The following is a 26,058-nucleotide window of genomic DNA, read 5'->3' as shown; positions in this document are numbered from 1 at the left end:
CTTCAACCTATAATTCAAGGCCTCCTTGACAAGGGAGTCTTAGTCCCACATCTAGTTCCTGTAAAACTCCCATCCTCCCTGTAAAGAAGCCAATGGGAAACCAGCTAATCCAAGACTTGAGAGCAATCAACAAAATATTCAATCACCAGTTTTCCTTTAGTTCTGAAAAACCCCGACAACATTCTGGCCTCTGTCCACCCAACAGCATTTGCCTCTTAGTCCTCGACTTATGTGCTGCTTCTTCCAGAATATTTTTCAACCCTGACTCCCAATATCCTTTTGACTTCACATATAAATTCAGTCATACATGTGGACCATCACATCTCACCTTACTGAGGACCCACCTTACTTCTCTAGGACCCTGAATACGGGCCTGAGAGATTTAACCCGCTCCTACACTCTGTTGTTATTCAGCATGTTGGTGACATTTTTCTCTGTTCACCCTCCCTATTTTGACAGCTCTTTTATCATTACCCATTATTTACTCCAAGCTCTTGTCCACATGGGAAATAAGGTCTCTAGAGACAAAATGCAAGACTCAGTCCTCAAATGTATTACCTAAGGAATTTCTCCTCTAAAGGAAAGACTTTATCCTCAATGAATTTACACTGTCATCAATTTCTCTTTCCCTGAGATAAAAAGGTAACTCAGAGGGTTTCTAGAATTAGGTGACTATTATAGGAATTAGACCCTTAACTTTTCTATCATAACCTCTCCCTTAGTGCCATGGCTTAAGAGATTGTTATGAAACCCCTTAATCAGGACTGTCATATCTGTATTTCAAAGCAGTACACCCTCTCTATCCTCTTCTCCTTCCTTTGGATTCCCTGTTTTGAACTCTATTATTTTCCCCTTTCTTAAACAAAAAGGAAGGGCATGCTTAGGATGTTCTCACCCCAAAATACAAGGGAAGCTAAAGTCCTATTAGGTACTTTTGCCTCACGTTAGACCCAGTGTCTCAGGAATTCTACTTCCCCAAATTCCCCATTTAATCCAGACTACTGCTGATTTAGCTGTGAGGCATTCACTCAACCTTTACATTACCAAGACAGTTTAGACCCTATTACTGACAGAGAACACTAAACACCTTTTCACACCCAGGCTCATCTCTCACAAAATCCTACCACTGCCTCCATCATGCATCATTATCCACTGCTCTTAAAACTTTAAGCTGGCTACTCTTCTCCCCCTACTTCAGAGGGACATCCTCACAGCTGTATCACCATCACAGTCTCTCACCCTTCTGCACACCGACTTTACTGAAACTCTCCAAGATCCCCATGTTTCCTTATTTGTGAAGTGTTTTACTTCAGGAATACAAATGGTAAATTTTCAACAATCCATTGATTTCCAACTCACACTTGAGGTTAATTTTACTCAAGTGGCCAAACTTGTAGCTCTCACCTGAGCTTTCAAAGTAGCACAAAATAAGAAAGATGACTTAACATAGAGGTTTTACAGCAGCTAGAGGGACACCCATCAAAAAATGGAACCCAAACTGTTAGCCTCTGAGAGGCTTTACTCAAAAAATGAAGTATTCTTCACAATAGTCAGACCTTCACATCTAAAGCAAATTCCTTGCCTGAGAAATATGCTATGATAGCTGCTTTCCAAGAAAACTCTTCCTTGATCACCTGCATAATTCCCATTGTTCAACCTCCTTTAGAAATAGAGATTTTAAGAAACTTAGGGCATATCAACTGCTAACACCTGAGTCTGATAAAATGAATTGCACATAGGCTGAATATTTTGTTCTCTAAGATGAGCTTTGGAGACACCCAGATAATTGCTCACTTGGTGTCTTTGGTCCCTCACCTGAAATTTAGTCTAAAGCCCACATAGGGTCACACATCAAGGCAAAGAAAATTTTGAAGTCCTCACACCTATTGGTGGGAATGTTTTGGCCCTTATAGTGAGCAGGTAATCTCAGCATGCCCTGTGTGTCAGAAACACAGTCGTGGTGAAAATGTAAAGGTGTGACAAGGATAGTGGCCAATTTCCTCTGTCCTTATCTCCATTGGCAAGTGAATTTTCTCTGACTTCCAAAATTTCATGATCATGAATATGTCCTAAGCTTAGTCTGTGTGTATTTAAAGGTGGTTAGAAGGTGTTTCCTGGTTACATGCCACCACTGTAGCTAAGCTGGTGCTAGAAAGAGGTTTTGCTACTTGGGAATTTTGTTGTTCTCTAGTGATAGAGGTACCTACTTTACTGCTAAGGTTATTCAGAATACTCAATAAATACTTCCTTGCATTGACCTTATCACTTTCAGTCCTCTAGTAAAGTAGAATGAGCCAATGGTGCTCTTAAATTCAAATTTGTTAAGCTCACTGAGAAACTCAACTTGCCTTGGCCCAAAGTATTATCTTTAGCTCTGATGATTCTTCACTCCTCCCCCTCCAGTCAACATTGCTACCCCCTTTGTGAAATCATTGGCATGCTCTTACCCTTGCTCCTCCCAGACCTTAGGAGACCCTAGTCTAATACAATCCAATGTCTTTAAATACTGCTAAGGTCTTGTAAAATACTCTCATACTTATAAACAACAGGTCACATCTGCCTGTCCCCCAGACATCCCGCCACATCCCTTACATGATATTCTGTTTAGAGACTTAGTTTTGTGGAAAGATAGCACTGAAGACCAATTCTAACACAGGACAGGAGGATGGAACCTTATACTGTCCTTTGAATAGCCATATTGCTGCAAAACTACAAGGAGTACAAGGTTGGGTTCTTGATTACCTTTTAAAAAGTTACAAGCTTTACTCTGAACATAAATTCCTTCCAGAGAGAAACCTTAAATGAGACTCTCCGAGAGCTCCCAAAGGAAATGACAACATGAAGCAGATTGCTTTCTCAAGACTCACTTAATAGGCAAATGACATCCCAGGTGTTGGGCATCATCCTGTGCAGAGTTGTAAATGCTACTATGCAGCCATTGATTTGACAAATGATTCAACCGTGTACTAAGCAGTCCAGAGAACAACTCTATTTCCAACTGAATTTGTACACAGAGGCTGAATCTGAGTTGACAACGTTATACACGGCAATCAAATCTGGACTAACAAGTGAGGCACAACTGGCCATTCCCCGGTGCCTCATTTCCGTACATAGTTGTTATGTTTGTGTTGAACAAGAGGAGGGACTGACCACATTGAAATTTCCCTGAACCTTCTGTGTCTAGAAAACAGTGAAGGCAAATCATCCTAACCTTTTGTTCTCCAAAATCTCTTGCCCTTTTGTGTTCTGGGAAACATCTTATTGCAAAAAACAGCCCTTCCCCATAACCCACTGCCCACTGATTTTTCTGACCTCCATTAAACTCACAAGTGACCCTCTTGTTTGCCTGTGACAACATCAGACACGGACCCTCCACATTCATATTCTTTATTTCCCAGATGATTAGTTGTACTATTTGCCCATCAAAACTAGATAGACACACAGACATTTCTTGTTCACCTGGCTGACAGAACCCCTGATTATAAAAATGTCATAACTAAAAAATCACCCATCTATGACTTGTCTACTCCTCCCTATAAACATCTAGACAAAACATTGCTGAGACACTCAGATCTTGAAATCTGGCATGCTCTCTCTAGTGCAATAATCTGAATAAAGTAAATCCCTTACTTGTTTGTTTTTCATTTTTCACATGAGAAATTATAATTTATTGTGAAATTTAATGAGAAACACCAAAATTCCTATGGGTCAGACACTATTTTAAGGAATAGATATGTGTTATCTCATTTAATCATCACAACACCCTATGAGGTAGGCATTTTTTGTCCAAAAGATTCTTTGTCCCCCTGAGTAAAAGAATGAATCCACAGACAGAAGGTGGTATAGCCAAGGTGGGATTTTATTTATTTATTTATTTTAAAGATATTTTATTGATTTCTTACAGAGAGGAAGGGAGAGGGATAGAGAGTTAGAAACATCAACCAGCTGCCTCCTGCATACCTCACACTGGGGATGTGCCCGCAACCAAGGTACATGCTCTTGACCAGAAATGAACCTGGGACCCTTCAGTCTGCAGTCCAACGCTCTATCCCCTGAGCCAAACCAATTAGGGCAAAGGTGGGAATTTATTGAAGAATAAGTACAGATTCTTATGTGGGGAAGGTGAAAGAATCTCACAGCACAGACTCCCACTTGGAAGGGGATTTCTCCCACAGAGTTCCCCTTTCCATGGTTTATAAAGCTGCAGATATTTGTGCCTTGATATCCCTTCTGAGACTAGTTACTATAGTAACTTCTGAACTCAAAGGTCAAACCTCGCATGAGACATGTGAGGGTTTTCCTCCGCTCATTGTTTTCCTATTCCCTTTGGGCTTTCTTTTATTTCTGGATGAAGGGCTTCCTTCCCTTTATTTTGTGAATATAGACCTTTGCTGTTTCTAGCTCCCTCATTCTATAAAAATATGCCTGTTGCAGCTTTTTAGCTTCCTTATTCTATGGAAATATACATTCTGCTGCTCAGCCACCCTGTGCTTCTTCCATGGTCCTCTAAAATTTCTTGAAACCTGTCTTTTTCACCCAAAATTCCTGTTTCTTGGTTGACTCCTGCTTGTAACAAGGCCAGGATTAAACTTGCAATCAAGGTATGTACCTTTGACCAGGAATCAAATCCAAGACCCTTTAATCATTGGGCTGATGCTCTATCCACTGAGCAAAACTCACCAGGGCTGTTCTATTTTATTATTAATTAGTAGAGGCCCCATGCAAAAGATTCATGCAAGGGGCTGGGCCCTCGCAGCCCTGGCTTTGTCTGAAAGGTGGTCCAGAAGGTCGTTTGGCTGTCCAGTCTAATTAGCATATTTACACTTTTATTAGTATAGATTGTTGTTAATCTCTTACTGTGCTTAATGTATAAATTCAACTTTATTACAAATCTGCATACCTAGAAAAAACATAGTATATTTGGGTTTGGTATTATTTGTAGTTGCAGGTGTCCACTAGGGGTCTTGTAAAATATCTCCCAGGGATAAAGGAGGACTGCTGTAAACTAGTACAGCCACCTTTCAAAGTGGTCTGACATTTTTTATAAAATTAAATATATACTTACCATAAGAACTAGCATTTATCTCAGAGAGATTCATTTTCTCCATGAGAAATAAGAAAATTTCCACATAAGGACTTGACCACTAATGTTCAAAACATTATTTATAGCAGCTTCAAGCTGGAATCAACCCAATTGTCTATCAGTGGGTGAATGAATAAACAAGGTGTGTATATCTATGCAACGAGTCACTATTTCACAATAAAAAGAAAAAAACTGCTGAAATATACAACCACTATGAGTGAATTGCAAAGGCATTATTCTGCAAAGAAGATGCCAGACACACATATTGCAGAATTTTGTTTATACAAACACTTGAAAAGACAAACCTAATCTATGATGATAGAAAACAGGTTGGTGGTTGCTGAGCATGAAGACTGGCTGGTAAGGAGACTTACAGGTGCATTTTGAGGTGATTGAAATGTTTTATACCTTGATTGTGATGATAGTTACACAGGTATATATTTGTCAAATAGGAGCATTTTATTGAATGTCAACTATAGCTCAATAAAATTGATATAAATTTAAAAACAAAAAAGAATGAGTCACATATGAATACTTTAAAAAGAGGTCACAGTAAAAGCCTATAATTACATTAAAAGACAAAACAATCTTAATCATCTCCCGATCTATGTAAATGCTTGATAAAGGGTCCAGAAAAATTGCAACAAAGTAATAAGTGGTTATCACTCAAGGGGAAAGGAGTAAGATGGAGCGAACCATTCCCTAAAGATGGATATATTTTCACTCAGCGTTGTTAGGTTTTTATAATCAATTTGTATGTATTGTTTGTCCACTTTTTGAGAAGAATAAAAATGAAACACATGCACATGCACAGGCACACACAAATGCACACGCACACACACACACACACACACTTGTTTCACCTGAAGTTGAGCCTGCTTCTGACTCCAGAGCAGGGTGCTAAGAGCCACTAGGGGTGGAGACTCTTTTGAGAAGGACCACAGTTGTCCCCCCAGCACTCCAGGCACAGGACATGGGCTGCAGGGCAGGGTGGTCCAGCAGTCACCTTGTATGCTCTTCTGGGTTCTGGTCACGGTGGTGGCTTGGCAGGTCATGGTGGAGCAGGAGCCAGTGTGAAGGGATGCCTCGGACTCTCTCACTTCCCCATAGTACTTGACAGGAAAGCCAAAAATAATTGTGAACATTTTTTAAAGTGTGTTGTCTAGTGATAACCCAATAATCCAGTTTCCCATAGACCATTGGTTCTGCACTGGGGGCATTTGCCCCTCAGAAAACACCTGGCAATATCTAAAGACACTTTTGGCTGTCACCTCATCCCTAGTGGGTAGAGACCAGGGATGCTGCTAAACATCCCTCAAGGCCCACAATGGTCCACCACAAAGGATCGTCATACCAAAATTGTCAGCAGTGCCCTGATATGGGCAACATGCTTCTACAACACTTTCCAATCTTATTGGAGAAATAAAAAGAAATCACTCACTTGGTGTTAGTGATGGAGGTTGATTCTTACAGCAGTATTTTATCTTCAAATTTTTTGAGTGGTGATGTGGAAATAGAAACAGAAGTTGTCTTTCTACTTTGTTTTGGACAAAAGTCAGTCTTGGGCAAATCTACATGAAAGATGACTCTAGGAAGTTAGGAATTGTGTTGAAAGAGATTGCTGGGGGCACAGGGCCCTGGGGCGCAGGGCTTGGATCCCCAAGCACACTTGCTTCCTGTCTTTGGGAGTACCCCTGGGGAGGGGAACAGAGCATCCTCTGGTTCCACAGTTTTTATTCTCCAACAAGTTCATGCACCTGGTGTCGAACTCAATCAGAGAAGGGGCCAAAATCTAAAATCCAGCCTAAATCTCGGGCCGAATGGTTTACTGAACAGTCATAAACTGTCATTGTGATGGAAACGCAGCAGAGTGCAGTGATGACAGCGCGGTGTGGGCCACATTGCAAGGCCTGGCGGGACGGATTTGGCCCGCGGGCCTTGTGTTTGACACATGTGGTTTAGAGAGTGCTCAAGCACAAGAAACTATGATGGAATAAGGAAGAAGAAACCACTACATTGCCTTCCACTCCCAGCATGTGCTACCCTGTGACCAGCTTCCTCTCTTCTGCTGAAAGAGGAGGAGGTCAGGCAAGCAGGAAGGCTGACAGGGGTGAGATCCAGGGATGGGTGTGGGAGGGGGGCTGGTCCTGTGAGAGTGGAAGGGGCAGAGGAAAGCCTGGGGTGCTTGTTTTCACAGTGGGGCCCATGGGGACCAGAGGGAAAGAAATAGTGACTGGTCTCTGACACTATTTTGAGACGTCCTTTTTTTTTGCACTGATGGATACTTCTTTCTGGGATGAACTATAGCTCACTTGGGATATATTTTATTAGTGTAACTCCAGATGCTAAATTTTCTTTTTCAATTTTTATGAAAAAGGTTTGAGTGTTTTGTTTTCAGAAACAAGTAAGGTTATTTTAAAAGTTTCATTTATTTTTATTGAATTTATTGGGGTTGCATTGGTTAATAAAATCACATATGTTTCAATGTACAATTGCATTGTGTGCACACCATCCCAACCCTGGTCTCCTTACCTCACCATTTATCCCCCTTTAATCTTCTACCTGCCCCTACTCTCTCTTCCTTCTGGTAATCACCATACTGTTGTCTGTGTTCAGGAGTTGATGTTGTTGTTTCTGTTTAATTTCTTCAAGTTAATTTAATTTCCTTAAATTCTAGGTGATTTAAAAAAATATTTACATATTAGATCCTTTTAATACAGAATCTATGTAATTTAAATATTTAAAAAGAATACAGTGAAAAATAAGTCTTCTTCCCAGCTCTGAGGCAGATAATCCTTGTTTCCTTCCAAAAATGGGTTTGGGAGGACTGAAGAAGTTGGAGAGCTGCTGCTTTAGGGTGGTGAAAGCCAAATCAAGGAGAGTGGGTTCTGTGACTGCTTAGGAAAGGAGGACAGGAGGGCGTGCCACCAGCTGGAGGCCCGATGGGAAAGCTTCCTGGAAGATGACACTCTGTTCTGGGCAGAGGTTCACAGGGCACTCAACTGTTGCACACAGCTTAGGTGGTTGACTGCTGCTAAAAGAAGGCAACAGAAACAAGGGCTAGGAACAAGGCAAGAAATTGGAGGCTTTTGGCCTTACAGGGTAGAGTTTTTATTGGGTTTTCTCCTGGATTAGTCAGTCCATCAGGTATAATAGCCAACCACTTAGTCTTTCCTTATATGTCATCAGTTTCAGAGTAAGAGACTATTACCGGAAAGTAACACAAGTTAGAAAGAATAATGTAGAGTTTGTTGGTCTTTTGTGATTTCTTAGAACTCTATTGTTTTCTTTTTGTGTTCAAAGCAAGTTCTGGTTTGTCAGAAAGCATGGCCTTTAGGGGTTGTGGATGCTGCCACTTACTCAGAACAGGCTTATAACGCTTACGTTGTACCAGCTTTGGTTCTCACTGGGTTCCAACTCTCCGTGGCTCCACTGAAGTTTGCAGAGGGCTGCCTGAGAAGGCATATGGACATTCTTTAAATTGTTAGCTGAGCCCAAGGTACTGGCAGAGTACCTTTGTCCAGGTGTCAGCAGGAGCGGGTCTAGATATGTAAATCTAGTAATACTAGAGCCTAGTTAAGAATGCAAGAAAGCTCCTTTGACCCTATAAATAAACCTGCGTGGCTTGGGGGGTCGCTTGCTGCCTCTTCATCAGAAAGATGGCACCCACCTAGCGCCCAGCTTGATGAATCTATTTCTGCCTCCATGGTCTCTTCTTTCTTTCTCCAATTTCTTAATCCCCAGCTCCTCCACTCAGGAACCTGTCGTTTTCCGTGACGGACATGGAAAACAGAGAAACAGCCCACCGCAGGGGTTCTATTCTCATGGGACATCATGAACACTACTCATGAATGGGGCAGCAGGGAAGAGTGGACACACATATTGTGCATATCTTCTCTGCTCATGTGCATGCTCTTCTGCCTTATAGAACTTCACTCACAAAACACACGTTCAAAGATAAAATTAAGAATTTCAGATGGTCACAGCAAAACATTAAACCAAATGCAGAGCCTCTCCTAACCCAGGGCCTTGTGAGGCTGCACAGACTGAGGGCCCATGAAACAAGCCCTGCAGATTTGCATGTGAAATCAGGACTGCCAAGGGGTCTTGAAATGATGAGATGAATTATTTGAGGCCAACACCAACACCTGGAGGATGGCAGAGCCACGAACTGGAAGAACTCAGTTCCTGATGACATTGCTATTCGTGGTTTTCATCCTCTTGAAACTTGCCAGACTTCTTATTATATGAAATAAAAATGCCCTTGCTTTAAAAGAAAATAATTTCTTTTATTTTTCAATTTCTGTTGACAAAAAGTTGCTTTTAAATCTGGCTTGAATTGAGTGTTTTCCTACTTGCTGTTGAAATCATTCTACTGTGTATAGGAGTACATTCTGTTCATGAGTGATTGCCTCACCTCCCTTTTTCTTACCTGGCTGAATGTCTCATTCCATGCAATTGATGAAGGTGGATACATAAAACTAGAGGCCACCTACTTAGGCCTGATAAGATTTTTGGACTTGAATGCTAAAGAACACTAAAGGGATCGAGCTGGCAATCGGGACCTGCAATCCGATTCCAGGTGGAATGCTATTCCAAACAATGACAGCCTCCTCATTTGCAGTCCATAAAGAGTACATGTGCATGTACTGCCCTCTTTGGGTAGATAACTACCTTGTAAGAATCACTGATGACCTGAAGAAGTAGTAGTCCAGTCCTAACCAGGGTTGTTAACCCACTGAGTCTCACTGTCTCTCTTCCAACTTTAGGATCATTCAGTTTAAAAGGTGAACAAAATAATAGTAAAAAAATAGTTAATCTGAGACTCTCAGAATGTGATCTCAGAAAACATTAGCTAAGCAGAAGAGCTGTAGAAAATTCTTGAAGATAATTAGACAATTCCACTGGCCTCATATATCTTCTTTTGTCTATGTCTCTTGATTATATAATTTTATCTTATGCTTGATTTAACCTCATGTTTTGTTCTGTAAGTATACAAAACCTACTGCTAAGGCTGCCGGAAGAGGCCATATAGATTGATGGACCTGGAACCAAAATTAAAAGTGATTAGAAACTATACAGGTGGAAAATCAGTGACGGGTATTGCTCTCCAGTTTGGCACGTCCACAGCTATGACACTGAAGAATGAAAACAAAGTGACCGAAGCTGTTAAAGGATCTGCTTCCGTGAAGACAACGAGACTAATAAAAACTTTGAGAAGAGCCTATATCAGACATGGAGAAACTTCTAATGACCTAGTCTTCAGTCTAGTCACAGCGGCTGATCCTTCTCAGCATTATAATAATTATGGCCAAAGCAAAAAGTTTGTGATGTTGAAAGAAGAGATTGAACCCAACTACAATGTTGAATTCATTGCTTTAATCATTATTTATTACATAATGTGAAAGTGAGTGGCGAGTCTTGAGTGCTGATGTAAAGGCAACTGAAGAATTTATGAAGACTGTAGATAAACTGATTGTTGGAAAATTACTTGCCAGAGCAAATATAAATATGGATGAAACCTCCCTTGCCTGGAAACAGACGCCTAAAAGGACTTTCATTCATAACCAAGCCAAGTCAATGCCAGGTTTCAAGGCTTTTAAGGACAGGATAACAGTCTTGCTTGGGGCAATGTTTCAGACTACCGATGGAAACCCCTTGTGATCTGTCACAGTGAGAACTGCAGGGTCTCTAAATATATCAATGAACACACACTGTCAGTGTGCTATAGGGATAATAAAAAATCATGGACCAAGATGCCCTTCTGAATTGGCCTGCCAGAGAAATGCAGAAATACTGTTTAGAGAATAACATACCATTCAAGATTTTGCTTTTTTTTTTTTTTTTTTTTTTTTTTTTTTTAATGCTCCTCAATGTCTTCATTCTATCCTTGATCTTTGGCCCAATATATAAAGCTGTGTTACTATCTCCAAATACCACCTTTTTGATCCAACCAATGGATCAAGGAGTTATAGCAGCTTTTAAGGTCTACTACCTGAGGAGAACCTTCGCTGAGGCTATTGCTAGAACTGAGGAAGACACAATATCCTTGCTTGGGCTTGGGGTGATGTCACCAAGGAGTAACACTCAAAAGGTTAGTCCATGACTTCAAAAGATTTGCAAAAGATGAGGAGGTTGTAAAAATCAACAAAGTGGTGGTTGAGAGAGCAAACAACTTTAAACTGGGCATGGATGAGAATGACATTGAGTAGATCCTAGAGTTGGTACCTGAGGAGCTGACTAATGAGAAGCTGTAGGAACTGGAATGATATGCACAGCAACTAGTAAAGAAGAGGCAAGAGAAAAGGAAACTGCAGGCAAAGAAGAAGAAGGAGAAGGAAAGGAGGAGAGGGCAAAGAAGAACTGTAAAGAAAATTCACAGTGAAGGACTTAGCAGACACTTTTGCAGACCTTAACAAGATCCTATGGACCCCAACACCAAAAGGTTTTCATTAATAGAAACGTTCATGGTGCATCATCTGTTTACAAGCGAATCCACGATGACAAAAAGAAATAAACCAAGCGAACCACCGTGGACACATTTCTTAAGGAGTGACACCTCCTCAAGAAGAGCCTCAGGCAGGTCCTTCAGGAACAGCTCCAGAGGAAGGCACTGCTGTCATAGCTGACAGCTCCCTGTGTGGTACTGCCCCGAACACCTCCCACTGGGACAGGGTGTGGAGGTGGGAGATGATCCTGGTCTTGTGCGGGCCTAGGCTATTGTGTGTGTTTGTGTCTTAATTTTTAACACAAAAGTTTAAAAAGTTAAAAAAAATTAAAGATAGAATAGGATCTAAAAATATTTTTGCACAGCTGTATATTTATTTTTAAGCTATTTGTTAATAAAAAAAGTAAAAAAGTTTTTTTTTTAAAAAAACTAAAGTTTCAAAGTAAAAATATTATGTTATTATTGAAAAAGAAAAATATTTTTTTATAAATTTATTGTAACCTAAGTGTACAGTGTTTATAAAGTCTACAGTAGTGTACAGTAATGTCCTAAGCTTTCACATTTACTCACCACTCACTCACTCACTGTCTCATCCAGAGCAACTTCTAGTCCTGCAAACTTTATTCATGATAAGTGCCCTATATAGGAATACCATTTTTATCTTTTGTTTTTATATTGTACCTTTTCTATGTTTAGATATGTTTCGATACACAAATATGTACTATTGTGTTACAATTGTCTACAGGGTCGGTATAGTAATATCCTGTACTAGCTTATAGCTTGGGAGCAATGGGCTATTCATTATAGCCTTGGTGTGTAGTAGGCAATATCATCTAGGCTTGTGTAAGTGCCCTCTATGATGTTCATGCATCGAAATTGCCTACTGACACATTTCTCTGAATGTATCTGTTCGTTAAGTGAAGCATAACAGTACTGAGAGTTGGACACCATTGTTAACAACATTCTTAAGTACCTGCAGTTTTTAGAATCACAGATGTTAATGGCTGGAAAAGTCCCAGAGAGGTTACCTGGTCTTGCCAAACCAAAGAAGTAATTGAGACACAGGTGTGATTTGCTCAAGGTCAGCAGTTAACGTGGGCCTGGGAATAGGTGTTTTGATTTCCTGCCCAATGCTCTTTCCCCGCATCCTACCACCCCTTTATTGGCTCAGGCTAATTTATTGCAGGTCCTGTTTCTACAGTCTTCTCTAATTGGTTTATGTTCACCTGACACTCTCTTTGGGGTAAGATTACATTTTCCCATATTACTTCCCTGTCTTCTCCTCTCTCCCCCAATGCTGAAGAGTTGCTGCTGCTGAGTCTCCAGCTGAAACCAGTTAAAAGGAACTTCCTGCCAAGTGACTTTTACCCAGGCAGCAGCTCTGAGGGGCTGGGCATGAAGGAGAGTCTTGGTTGTGTGTTTTTTTTGTTTGTTTGTTTGTTTGTTTTTTGAGATGTGTTACACATCAGCCTTGAGCTAATTTGGTCAGGCTCAATCCTGTGCACAAGTCACCCTGTAAACACTCAGTCACAAAGTGTCACACTTAGAGACCTAGAGTGTAATCCAGTGGTTCTCTAACTGAGCTCCAAGGAACCTTAGATTTCCTCAGGGGGTGCCTTCCATTCAACTTCTAAAAGCAGGTGGGCTGAGGAGCTGAGCAGACCCAGGAGAGGGCCTTCATCCTCTCCCTGAGTGATGTTATTCAGTTGGGGGTTCTGTATAAGATTCCTTGTGAAGAAAGTTTTGATGCTATAAAATGTTTACACTAGGGATCCAGTCCAGCTCTCTCATTTTAAAGAAGGAGAAAATTAATGTTCAGAAGGAGCTGTAATCACTGTGCAAAGCTTCCCAACTAGTTAGTCAGCAGACTCTCCCCCATACCTGGCAGGGGTGGCCAGGCCTCTCGGAGAAGCTGTATTTTTGGCTTGGTCTCGAGGTTATTGGAACCAGCTCTCTAGTGACTGCTTATCAGGGAAAGGAAAGGGATAAAAATCAGTGCTCATTGAGTAACTATGCCATGGCAGACACTGAAAGAATAGACATTCACTCATTCAGAGCAGATTTATTGAGCACTTATTATATGTCAGCCACTCTGAACAGGTACTGCCCCTGTCTACCCCACAAATTCTTTCATTAAAACCTCACACCAACACAGCAGGAAAAGATGTAATGTAAGCATGTCAAACTCAAAGACTAATATGGACCAAATAAATGAGGCATGTGGCCCTCAGGCCACAAGTTTGACATGCTTGCGTGTAATGTGTTTCAGAGATGAATGCTCCAAGAGGGTAAGTGACTCATAGGGTAGCACAGCTGGTAAGTGGCAGAGCTACATCCGAACTGACATCTATTGAACTCTAAATCTGTGCCTTAATACACTGTTTTTTTGTTTGTTTGTTTTTTTAAATAAAGATTTAAAAAATATGTTTTATTGATTTTTAGAAAGAGAGGAAGGGAGAGGGAAAGAGAGAAACATTCATGTGAGAGAGAAACATCAATCAGTTGCCTCCCACAAGCAAACCCTACTGGGGATGGAACCCGAAACCTAGGTATGTACCCTGACCTGCTCTCGAAGTGGTCATGGGGTGATATTCAGCCAACTGAATGGTTTGATAGGAACTGTGTCATGGTCATGTGGTCATGTGGCCAGAGCTACCCTGGTTATTTTCTAAAGGCTCAGGAAGTCAGCAGCTGCCAGTTAGTTACATATGAGCCTTCCAAATATTTGAAACTCAGTCAAACACCTTGATTTTCTGCTATCTACTTGTAAAGTAGTAAATCTCCCTCCATGCCTTCATGCCGTGGAGTTCCCTAGTGGTCCTGATCTGTCTTCCAAGACAGACTCGCATGATTCACCCACAGGCAGCTCAGCCCGCCTCCTGCTCGCAGTGGAGAACATTGCTCATCCAGCTGCTTGGTGTCAGGCTGGGCCTTGGAGCAGCTGTCCCTCGGGGGATTTGGGCGAGTCTAAGCACTGTGCATGTGAGTATGAGTGATGGAGAGCTAACAGCCATGTGCTGGGGAGGGAGAAAGTGCCTGTCTGCACAATGGGCTAACCTTTGGTGGTACAAGAAGTTTCCAACTGTCCTTGTCTTTCAAAAGATAGCAAGTCTCCAGAGTGCCAGCAACTTCGGAAGATATTTCAGCCGGATTTGTTCAGCCATATTTAGGCTTCTCCCTGCTGGCCCTTCAGCCTCTAGTCATCTAAATATTCCTTCAGTGAGATCAGGAGTCATTTTGAACAAATTGGGATTAGGTGGGTGCCCAGAGGGGAGGGGATGAGGAAGAGAATGGGAATAGAGGTACAGGGTTTGTGCTGCCTCTACTGGGAGAAGTGACAGCTGCCATTCTTTGAACATTCATTTCAATCTTCGGACCTGGAATCTATTTACCCTGCTTTCAGAGGATGTTGTTAAGTTGGTGGGAGTGATGGTTTGATGGGAACTGTGTCATGGTCATGTGGTCTGAATATTAAGGCTTGTCCTTGAGGCTTGCTTTACAAGCTATAGAGGTAAACATAACTTAACTTAAATATTAAATCATGCATCTTTATGAAAATGTTTATACTTAAAAAAAACTTAAATAGTAAGCTGAAAAAATTATTTTAAGTAAGCACTAAAAATTATGAAGAAATTAAGACCACAGCATATTTTGGCATCATTCTCATTAATTTTTCACTAGTTAGTAACTTATGATTCTATTCTTTCTCACTGGAAAGAGGTAATTTTCTAAATTACCTCTTTAAAAAATATATATGTTTATATTTATATTGATTTCAGAGAGGAAGAAGGAGAGAGAAAGAAAGAGAGAGAGAGAAACATCAATGATGAGAGAGCATCATTGATCAGCTGCCTCCTGCATGCCCCACATTGGGGATTGAGTCTGAAACCCAGGCATGTACCCTGACGGGAAATTGAACCATGGCCTCCTGGTTCATAGGTCAATGCTCAACCACTGAGCCACACTGGGCAGGCCTAAATTATTTCTACAAAAGAATAAAGCACATTCTTCCCCCAAGCAGCTCAGCTCTATTTAAAAAATTTTATTTATCAACTTTTTAGCAAAGACACGTGACCTTCAACAAAATCCCTCTGGGCAGGAAAATCAATGCCAAAAGTGAGACCTGGGGGGGTCCATGGCCCTGGCCAGCAGAAGGTGGTTGGAACTGCTGTGGTTTGGCCAGCAGATACTCTCCTGTCCCCATCTCTTGTCACATCTGTGAACACACCCCTCCTCGCTCCCTGCCGCCAGGCCATGCTCTGGAACTCTGTGGACACATGCTGGACACTGGGGCAGGGACCAACGGGTCCTGATTTGTGAGTACCAGTGGCGGAGCAGAGGGGATGAACAGTGACAGCAACATTCTCCATTTCTGTGCTGTGCTCTGCCTGCCTGTTCTCCTTAGAGGGTGCTGAGTAGAATCTGGACCTGGATAAAGCAGGTTGTCCATCCCGAGAGACAGCTGCCACTTGGCAGTGCTGGCACGCTCTGCAGGGTCCTCCCCTGGCCTCGCTGTGGCAATGGCAGTGAAATAAGCCTGGGCCAGCGTAAACCCCCGGGACGGCTGTTGTTTAGGCCAGGGTACACGCGGCGGGTTTGTCTCTGTTTCTTTTTAAAAGGAGTCCATCTCTAATCCTCCGGTGCTGCTTTGGCTTCTCTGCCACGGACTTCTTTCTTTCCAGGAGAGCTCTTGGGCTGCGTTTCTCACCGCTCTTTGAAGACTTCAGAGATGAGGAATTGGTGCCGTTTACAGTGTTTGGTACCCAGCCAAGCTCCTGAGCCCTGGGAACAGCCTTATTTAGCGCTCGGAGATTTGGGTCAGAGGCTCCCCAGAAGCCGGTGCAGGGAGAGACATGAACAATCGCTGCCCAGCCAGCCGGCAGCCATAGGGACAGAAGGGGAAGACTCAGCTGGCAGCGGAGAGTCCCACCAAGTAGCCTTGGGCCCGCTTTCCGAGGAGGCTGTTTTCTTCCCAACTGCTCTGCATCTGCCTGGATGGCAGCCAGAGGCTGGGAGCAGCATGGCTGGTATGCTCTGGGTGAGGCTGGTGGCCATGGCAACAGGAGGGGAGTGACTGTCCCTGAGGGTGAGAACAGCCGGTAAGATTAGGATTAGGCGGGAGAGGCGGGGGAGGAGAGGTGAAGGTTGGACCTGCATGGAGAAAGGCCGTCTTATTGTGGACAAAGCCACAGGCAAAACAGCGGTGAAGGCCTGTCTCAGACTTGGATTGTGGCTCAGACTTAGACTCCTCCCCTCCAATAAGCAGGGAGCCTGCTAGACCTCGAGATCATCATTACCCCGGTGACTGTTCCCAGCAAACAGAGTAAACGAATGGAGAACCACCCACCTCCTGTGGGCTCACCCCAGGGAGATATTCCTGTGACAGACACTCTCCAACGACATGGTGCCCCATAAGAGAGGGCATGCTATCTCCTTCGGCCCATTCTTCAGTAAGTCTCCTTCTCACGCTGGTGTGAAGGGGAAGAGTGAAACCCACTCTGCCCAGCCATGTGGTGCATGTGCGAAGCCTGCGATCTGAGCTCTGGGCTCAGGTTCAAGGATGTGAGTTCTAATCCCAGCAATGCCATGCCCCTTCCCATGACCCTCTGTGCCTCGTTTTCTTCATTCATCAAAGGAAGGTGGCCAGGTACTCTACAGGGCCTCTCCTTTCTGACTTTCTGTACGTCTATAGACATAGGATAAAAAATTATAAGGCACTTTTATTGGTTCAGTCTTCTTCATTTTCTACTTTTATTTCCTGGAAGCCACCAGCTGGAGTTGAGGACAAGTTTTTTAAATGGACAGGTTTCTTTTTCTACCTTCGCCCCCTGCCTCCCTCCTCTTTTCCTTCCTTTCTTCCTAACTGTTGCAAGAGTCATCAAGCCTAACCTCTGGAAGGCAGTTTGTTAAGGTAGCAACTGTAAAAGCCATTTCTCTTTGGTCTGTCTTACCTCCTCACCTCTCAGGAGGTGAGCACATACTCCTTAAGGCCTGTCACCCCCCGCTGACTTTTCTTGTCCATATTCCACAGCAGGTCCCCATCAAAATCCCATCTGCTTTGCCCACACCTTCTTTTGTCCCCTCTGACCTCCACCCCGGCCCTGCCATTATAGCATTTGAAATTGTTCATCTGAGCAGTAATTCTCAACCCCAGCTCTTTAATGAAATCAGCCCAGAAATTAAAAATAAAACTAAAAACAAAACAAAAACAATGCCTGGAGGTTCTGATTCAATTGACCCTCATTGGTGTTTTTATCTCCCCTTCCTCTCCCCCTTCCCCCTCCCCCCATTAGTATTTTTAATGTTCGCCAAGTGATGTTATTGTGGAGTCACTCTGAAAGCTACTATTAAAAGGGGATAAGCCTGCTATTACTGGATGTCTCTCATTCTTAACGTACGACAGTGGAGGTTACTGTCTTGTGTTCTGTCTGATACGTTGCCCTGTTGGGGCATGCCCCTTAGATGTGAGATCATTACCCGAGGGAGGCGGCTAACTGTTCCCAGTGATCCCCACTGTCAATACCGGAGATCCCTGGTATTTACACCCTGTGTAATCCGCTCCCGTCAGCCTGAGCTGGACCTAGTGACTTGCTTCTAACTAATAGCACATGAAAAAAAAGTGATGGAATGTCATTTCCAAGGTTTGGTTACAAAAGACTGTGACTTCTGTCTTGCATGTCCTGTCAATCTCTCTCTACTGTGCCCTCTCCCCTTCCAGAGCTCGTGTGCCGAAGGAAGCGAGTTATTATGTTGTGATTAATGCTGTGGAGAGGACCACGTGACAGGCTTAATGTTACTGACCCGTCGCCAGCCTGGACTTGAGGCTGGCTGAGTTCCTAACAGGAGTGAGCTCCAGAGTGAAGTGCCCGCAGTGGAGCCTGTCTCCGCTGCTGACACTGCAGCCTGGCGAGAAGACCCTGTGTCAGAGTTTCCCAGCCATGCCATGCCCAGGATTCTAGCCCAGAGGACTTGTGAGATAATAAATGTTTGTTGTTTTAAATTAAGTGTGGGGGTCATTTGTCGCCACAGCTGTAGATAGCTAATACACCCTGAGAGTAAAAGGGGACCCATAGGCAGGGAGGTGTTACCAAGAGGGCCACGCCTTCTATCTATTTTTGAGGAGTGGAGTGTCTAAGGGCATTCTGGGGAGGATGTTACCCAGCTTGCTGAGGTTAGGAAGGCAGATGTTCAATAAGCAAAATCTCGCCCACTAGATCGGAGCTTCTTAATTATTGTAGGCACTCAGATCACCTGGGGCAATCTTGTTAAAATGCCAATTCTGATTCAGTTGGACTGGTTAGGGCCAGGAAAGCCTCAAGCTCCTAGGACCTAGGTGGGGACAAGGGGCTCTACTGCCCAGATTAGTGTGTCTTTCTATGGTTACTTCTTTTAAAAGTCTTTTTGTTCTAAGCCTGACTTAGTGCTGCTTTAGGAAGTCAAGAAGCAGCCTTTGTCTTGAGGACAGAGTTTAGAAGGAGGAGCAGTGCCCCCTGGAGGCCATATGGTGGCGACAGTGATGAGGCAGAGACCTCCAAAGTGAATCTGAGATTTAGGTTTGGTCACATCAAGTAAATTTTTACTTATATAAAAGGCTATGTAATTATTGGCAATGTCATAAAGTTCCAATAATTACAGGGTCAAAGCTGGCCCTGCTGAGAGGTCCTGCTCTCAGTGCCGGTCTCGGTGCCTCTGCTTTCCTGGGCAGATTGCTCAGCAGCGCTGCTCAAACTGCTCCTTTCAAGTTCTGCTACCACAGAGGAGCACGAACCGGGCGTGCAGCCCGTAGCAGCCAAGAGAAAAGCCTTTGAAGTCTTTTTGGAAAAAATCTTATGATTTCATGTGAATTGATGGAATGTGTTTATTATAATATAAAAATAATTTCCTCCCCAAATACATGTGTAAAGCACTGCCTCAGGAAGATGTGCTGGTCTAATCGGTGACCTGGGGATATGTCTCTCCCAGCTGAGCAGTGACGCGTACACATAAACTCCCCGATGTTTAACTTTGAAATTCCCATCTCCTATGTAAGCCCCTCCCGTTTCCTCACCCTCACAGACCTTAGGATCTTGACCCTGCTCCCTCCACTTCTCCTGCTCTCATAGTCTGTCAGTTCTCTCTTGCTTTCACTTTGGTGTCTGCCAAGTGTGGGTCCAAGGGCAAGCATTTGGACTGCTCACAGATACCGCCCTGCATGCCCTGGACCTCCCACCACACTCTCCCTAAAGACCCCTGCCTAGTGCATGGGCCTCACCCTCCTGGGTAGATTCCATTCTCTTGCTCAGATCCCAGTGTTATGGCTGAACCCCACCACTGGTTTTCTCTAAGTGGGCATTGGGCAGCAGAGCTTTGCTGTGAGAAGGATACTGAATTATTCCCCTCAATTTCCCGTTATCCAGCCTCTCCTGGCTGCTCAGCAGTTCTTTAACTCACCGTTCCTTTGAACTTGCCTGGGGTTAAGAACATGCTCAGGCTGTCCTCATCATGCAGATTTTGGTCCTATCCATCCCGTGTACCGACTCCATCTCCAGGGGAGGAGCTGGGGAATGTGCATTGTGATACTCCTCGCCAGGGATTCTTCAATTCTTCATATGAGGCAAGCTTGGCAAATGCTGCTGTTACTCACCCAGGACGTCCTATTCTAGGTCCTCTGTGGCCGCCTCCCCTCTCAGCCCTGCCTCCACCCCCGAAGCCTCCTGTCAGTTTTGATGTTGCCTCCTTTCCCACTTAGAAGATTAAGGCATCTGCTCTGTGCTTCCTGGAATGTCCCACCTGTCCACCTTCAAACACTCCCTCCCCACACACCAGCTCTCCCCTGGCTTCCTGGCTGACTTTTCTCCCTAGATCTGGACACACCCCCCTCTGCCACCCCATCTCCCTGGCACACTGCCTTTCTCTATTTCTTCGTGTGCAGTCAGTGTTTCCCTCACCAAAGGATTTAAAAAAAATATTTCAGTTGTTTGTCTTCTCTCAAAAAAACAAAACATCTTATAGTTAAAGTAGCTTCTTCCTCAGGCTGCCACCCTCTTCCTGCCCCCTCATCACTTCCCCACTGACAGGCCTCATCTTCCCGCCTGGCAGCTTTCCCCTTTGCCCTCGCTGACCCAGCAGCCTGAGCAGTGATGTTAGCCTCTGTGATGCCCCAGGGGCCCACTGTGGCATTGCCTAGTGGAGGTCATGCTCAGAAAGCTGAGGACGCCTGGCTGGCCCTCGGTGGAGCAGCCGCACAGGTTTTGTTTTCCCTGACTCTGCCACTTGACTTGGCGTCTCTCTGCAAACAGGTCTGTCTTTGTGGAAATAAGTGCAGGAGCCCAGGGAGGATGAGAAGAGCGGCTGCCATGCGTGGCTCTGGAGGACAGAGTGGCTGGTGCTGTGCACAGATTGTGGTTAGGCCCCCAGAAAAGACCTTCAGGAACTGGGAGGATCTGGGCAAATTCCACCTCTGGACCAGGACCAGGCCCTCTTCCACCTCCCCCCCGGCCTAATTATTTTTATTCTCATTCACACCCACCAGCCTGACTGCATATATATATATACTGCATATATATTGTACTTTGAAAAAATAAATTATTGAGGGGAAATTCACATAACATAAATTTAATCATTTAAAAGTAATCATTTAGTGGCATTTAGTACATTCACGGTGTTGTATAAGCACCCCATTCCAGTTCTAAGTTTTCATCACAAGAGAAAATGTTTTGTAACGATGTGTGGTGAAAAAAATTGCTTTCATGTGAAAATTAATTATTTCTTTGCAAAAGTGAATTTTATAGTATATGGTAAAGGTAGAAGAACATATTTTTCCAAATGTGTGTTATCTTAATCCTTTAGGTTTTAATCCTATACCCCTGGAATGTGTTCTCTTTGCATGCTGCCTCCACCCCTGCCTTCACACACCACCAGCAATGGGAGGACAGCCAGGAGCCCTGGGTGTAGCAACCAGAGGGTTCCATTCAGCAAGGAAGGTCCATCCCTCCTCCAGCAGAGCCTGAGCCTCAGGGAGCATGGCACCATCACAGTGACTGGAATCAAGAGAGGACCTGCATTGGTAGGGTGCACTGGCAATGCAGAATGATGGTGAGAAAACCCTCAGAGGCTTTTCCACAGCCCCCAGAAGATTGCCTGACATGGGCATGGAGGAGGGAGAGCTGTTGTGTGGGCCACCAATGCTGCTCAAACCAAGGGTCTGGGATAGACTGTTGTTTTCCGAGAGCACTGAACCATCCTGTATCTGATGTGAGTGAGAGTCAGCCTGTGAGTACTACCCTGATGGTTCAATCTCGCCCAACCCAGAGGAAATACCTAGGAGGCGAGCTAGAGCGCTCAGCTCAGGTGGTTTCCCTTCTGACAAGGCGCCTGACAAGGGTGCCCTAGGACAGCCTCATAGGCACAAGTCTCAGAACTCTTCAGAGCATCTGAGGTGGAGAATTGGAGAGGGTTCTGAAGTAGGAAATGGGGACTGCCATCCACCTAAGTTTCAGGCAGGCCCAGGAGCCCCACCTCGGTGGCACCATCAGCCTGGCAGAGGAGGATAAGAAAAGTTTGGAGAGGGCACTCTAAAGCACAGGACCAGGTGATGCCTGGGGCCAGCCCAAGGACCCCGCCTGCCTGGATCTGAGGGGCACCAGTGAATGACCCAGGGGTCAGTTCAGGTTCTCCAAGAAGCAGGTGCCAAGACAGGATTAGATGTGCAAGACATTTGCTTGGGGAACATGCCTCTGGGGGAGTGGGGATGTGGCAAGCTACATAATGTCACAAAGATGTCAATGTCCTAGTCCCCAGAACTTGTTACCGCACGTGATCCTCCCATGCCACTGCCCTAGTGCTGGAGCTTAGAGGGAGCAGGGCCATGTAAGTCCATGTGCTGCCCTCAAAAAGAAACTCTCTGGGTCTCCAGTAGCCTCCGTGCCACTCAACCACCTCCCTGGTGGTTTTTACAGCCCAAAGTTACAGGGGCTTCTTTTCCGAGCTCTGAACTAGGGGTGTGGTATAGAGCTGGGACTCCTTGTTCCTCACGGGAGGCCTCTGCAGCCCAAATATCCCTCCTGACTAAACAAACATGGGTGTAGGACCAGCCCATTCTATGCCTCAGCTCTCCTGCCAGTCCCAATGTACTTTCTTCTTTACTTCTCTAGTTGTAGAACTTCAATTCAGCAATATTTCAGGCAATTATGAGTGATGGTTGTTCTGTATTTTATTTGTAATTTTGATATGGTTGTGGGTGGTACCGACATTTACTTATGCCATCATCTTGGTTCTCTATTACTCTTTCTTTTTATTTTTAATTTATTTTATTTTTATTGATTTCAGAGACAAAGGGAGAGGGAGAGAGAAATAGAAACATCAATGATGAGAGAATTATTGATTGGCTGCCTTCTGCATGCCCCTCACTGGGGATTGAGCCCACAACCCAGGCATATGCCCTGATTGGGAATTGAACTGTGATCAACCACTGAGCCATTCAGGCAGGGCTTTAATTCTCTTTCTTGATTGAAATTGAAAAGATGTGCAAACACTACCAGTTTAATGAGTGAATGCCATGAATGATGACCAGTATAGCACCCGTGATCAGGACTAGTATTTGTTTAATTTGTTGTAGATTACAGTCATTCCCTCAGAGCTATTCAGTGTCTGCAGGGCAGGACTGATGAACTAAATAGAAATATGATTGGTATCACCACTTTATATACTTGAAGTCTTTAATGATGGTATCAAAGTTCTGTCAGCCACCTCAGAATACAATATTATTTTTGATTTACCACCTTGAGTGATAGGGGTATTTTCAGAGTTTTATATTTGGTATTAATCACTATGATAGGTCTTATCCTAGAACTAGGGACCCAATGTTGAAGCTAATCCAATTAATGGGAATGTCAATTACAGTTTTATAATTAGGGATCAAGGAAATGACCACAGGGATGTCAGTGGACTCAGCAGGCCCACAGTGAGCTATATATTAATCTGGACTCCATTTATTGCCTGGCTCTGTAGACTTACACACAAACAAGAATCTCCAAGTGTCAATGTCAACACAGACCCTATGTGTCCAATATACCTTGAATTGTCTAGGTCTTTCCCTTTCACCAGTGATTACTCACTAGTGAAAGACCTTTGAGGAGGATTTATTACCATGGATCGAATTGTGTCTCCTCAAAGAAGATATTTCGAAGTCCTGTGAATGTGAATAGGATTTTTGCAGGTTACACCAGGCTGAGAGAGCTGGGTGGGCCTTAATCCAGTATGACTGGAGTCCTTATAACAAGGGGAAAATTGGACATAGAGACAGACATTCACAGAGGGAAGATGGTATGAAAACATGGAAAAGTTATGTGAAGATGGAGGATTGGAGTGATACATCAAGGAATAGCAAAGATTGTTGGAAAACCACCAGAAACTAGCAAAAACAAGGAAGAATTCTCCTCCAGGTTTTAGAGGGAGCATGGCCCTGCCAACATTTTGACTTCAGACTTCTGGCCTTCAGAGAATAATTTTTGTTATTCTCAACCACCTAATTGTGGTGCTTTGTTATGGCAAACCTAGGAAACTATTACAACCATTGTCACAGTACAGCTTGCCATGGTGTTGTAGAATTCTAGCTTTTTAGTCAATGGATTTCAACTATGCAGATTGGCTCAGATCTAAAAACTACGTAAGGGATTATGATATTTCACTGAGACAGCCTCTGCAGCCTTCTGCTACTCTATTTTTGCTTTTGTTGTTCCAGATATTAAGTAGCACCCTCCTTGGAAGCCTGCTTCTTGCCTTTGAGGACATGAGGATCTGTTAACCATGTCCACAATTCCCTGATGGTCATATCTCTTTGGCTGCTTCTGTGACTTCACCAGTAGGTAGGATCGTTGCAGCCTCGTGGCTTCTAGTGGTCAAGCACAGCTTCCTGGCTGCTAGTGTTTCAGGGCCCTCATTCTACCATGGATATCTACCTGAAGCTCTGGGGCCACCCTTCCTATGGTCAGCCTTGGGTTGCAGAGCAGAGCCACCACTGAGCATCATGATGATGCTGGTGCCCCCTCCCAGTGTATTCCTAATGCCTTGGTAAAGGTGTGTCCTCTGGCCTCCTGTGGGGAATCATCCACTGGTCAGTTTTCTGCCTCATCCAGTGTGCCCATTCCAGCACACCCTCAGCCCCTTCATCCCTTCCTTGTCCACTTGCCAGGGCAGCTTGGAAACTTCTACTTCACCCAGCATTGCCCACTAGTTTATTCAGCAGAGCATTTGTCCATCCCCTGGAGTTCGTGCCAAGATATTAAATTCTGACTCTGGGGAATTGCCATTGAGTCAGTGAATTTCTGCTTTCACCAGTCTTATATCCTGGCTCTTTGGATCAGGTCCCTTCAAAAACCAGTGCCAGGAACACTCCTCGCTCCTGTCAGTAGATATGACTCAATCTAGAGGCAGCTTTGGTAGGTAATTTCTTTCCTTCCTTATCAGGCACAGCACATCCCCAAACAGGTTATGCAGGACTTGACTGTAGTTATCACTTAGGAGTGGAGCAAAGAGGTGGGGAGTTCCTGAGGGGCACCAACTACCTTGTAAGGAAGAATAGGAAGACCCTCAAATGAGATGCAGGTGTCACCCAGTGGGAGAGAAGAGACCAGTGCAGGTCTAAGAAAGTTTCCAGGCTGGTGGGGATCACAAAGCCAGAGTCCTTCATTAAAGGAGTCCATATCTTCTAGACACAAGGCATCCCTCCCTTCTGAGCGCGAGACACCCAGGTCCTGGTTAGATAATGAGGCTGACACTTATCGCACAGGAAACTGTGAGGATTGAATGAGGCAGTGTCTGAGAATCAACCCCATTGAGGGTGACTAAATGTACTACTTTCCTTTTCACATCCAAGGCAGATGTCACAAATTCGTGATAGCATTTTTCACAGGAAGGCTTGATTCAGTCCCTGAAACATTTCAATATAAAGTAGTAGGTTGTTTCTGAAATAAAATATTATTTCCAAATAGGATCTAGGCACCAGCCTAACTCTCTGTTCCCCAAAAACTTATTTGTTGGGAGTCCCAAGACATTTTAAGGGCTTATTAAACTGGTCTCTATGAGTATACTCTGTAACTTCCAGGTATTCTGTTAAGATACTGTTATCTAAACAGTGCACAGCAAACCTTTGATTCATGGGGAGGGACATTCATTTCCTTGAGTTCTTTGCCAATTTTTGATGTAGGGAAGTTGTGGGTGGGGGCTCTGGTAACCATGGTGTTGAGAGGAGGGAGGACAGTTGAGTGTGTGTGTGTGTGTGTGTGTGTGTGTGTGTGTGTGTGTGTGTGTGTGTGCGTGCATGCAGAAATAGAGTGGATGGGGTTGTAAAAGGTCTATTTTTCTATAGGGTGAGGAAGAGGTATGTGCTTTTCTGAGGGTAACCACAGGGACACAGGCCTGTTTTAACTGAGCAAAGGTTTAGAAATATTGTGTTACTAGAGGCCCAGCTCATAACATTAGTGCATGGGGAGGGGTGTCCTTCAGCCCAGACTGGGACCTCTTATAATCTGGGATCCCTTGGGTAGGG

The 26,058-nt window shown here is 44.0% G+C and overlaps 1 long non-coding RNA gene across 1 annotated transcript; it reads left to right on the top strand.

Annotated features, from left to right (window-relative positions):
- The first annotated feature begins 16,272 nt into the window (after window positions 1-16,272).
- On the top strand, window positions 16,273-22,259 carry LOC123652672. The gene is made up of 3 exons (XR_006742127.1): window positions 16,273-16,981; window positions 18,250-18,502; window positions 21,360-22,259. It is a non-coding gene; the product is annotated as an uncharacterized LOC123652672 (long non-coding RNA).
- Window positions 22,260-26,058: the final 3,799 nt, after the last annotated feature.

Source organism: Pipistrellus kuhlii, unplaced genomic scaffold (assembly GCF_014108245.1).
Source record: "Pipistrellus kuhlii isolate mPipKuh1 unplaced genomic scaffold, mPipKuh1.p scaffold_m20_p_2, whole genome shotgun sequence".
Lineage (NCBI taxonomy): Eukaryota > Metazoa > Chordata > Mammalia > Chiroptera > Vespertilionidae > Pipistrellus > Pipistrellus kuhlii.
This window is presented reverse-complemented; position numbering and strand designations above follow the sequence as displayed.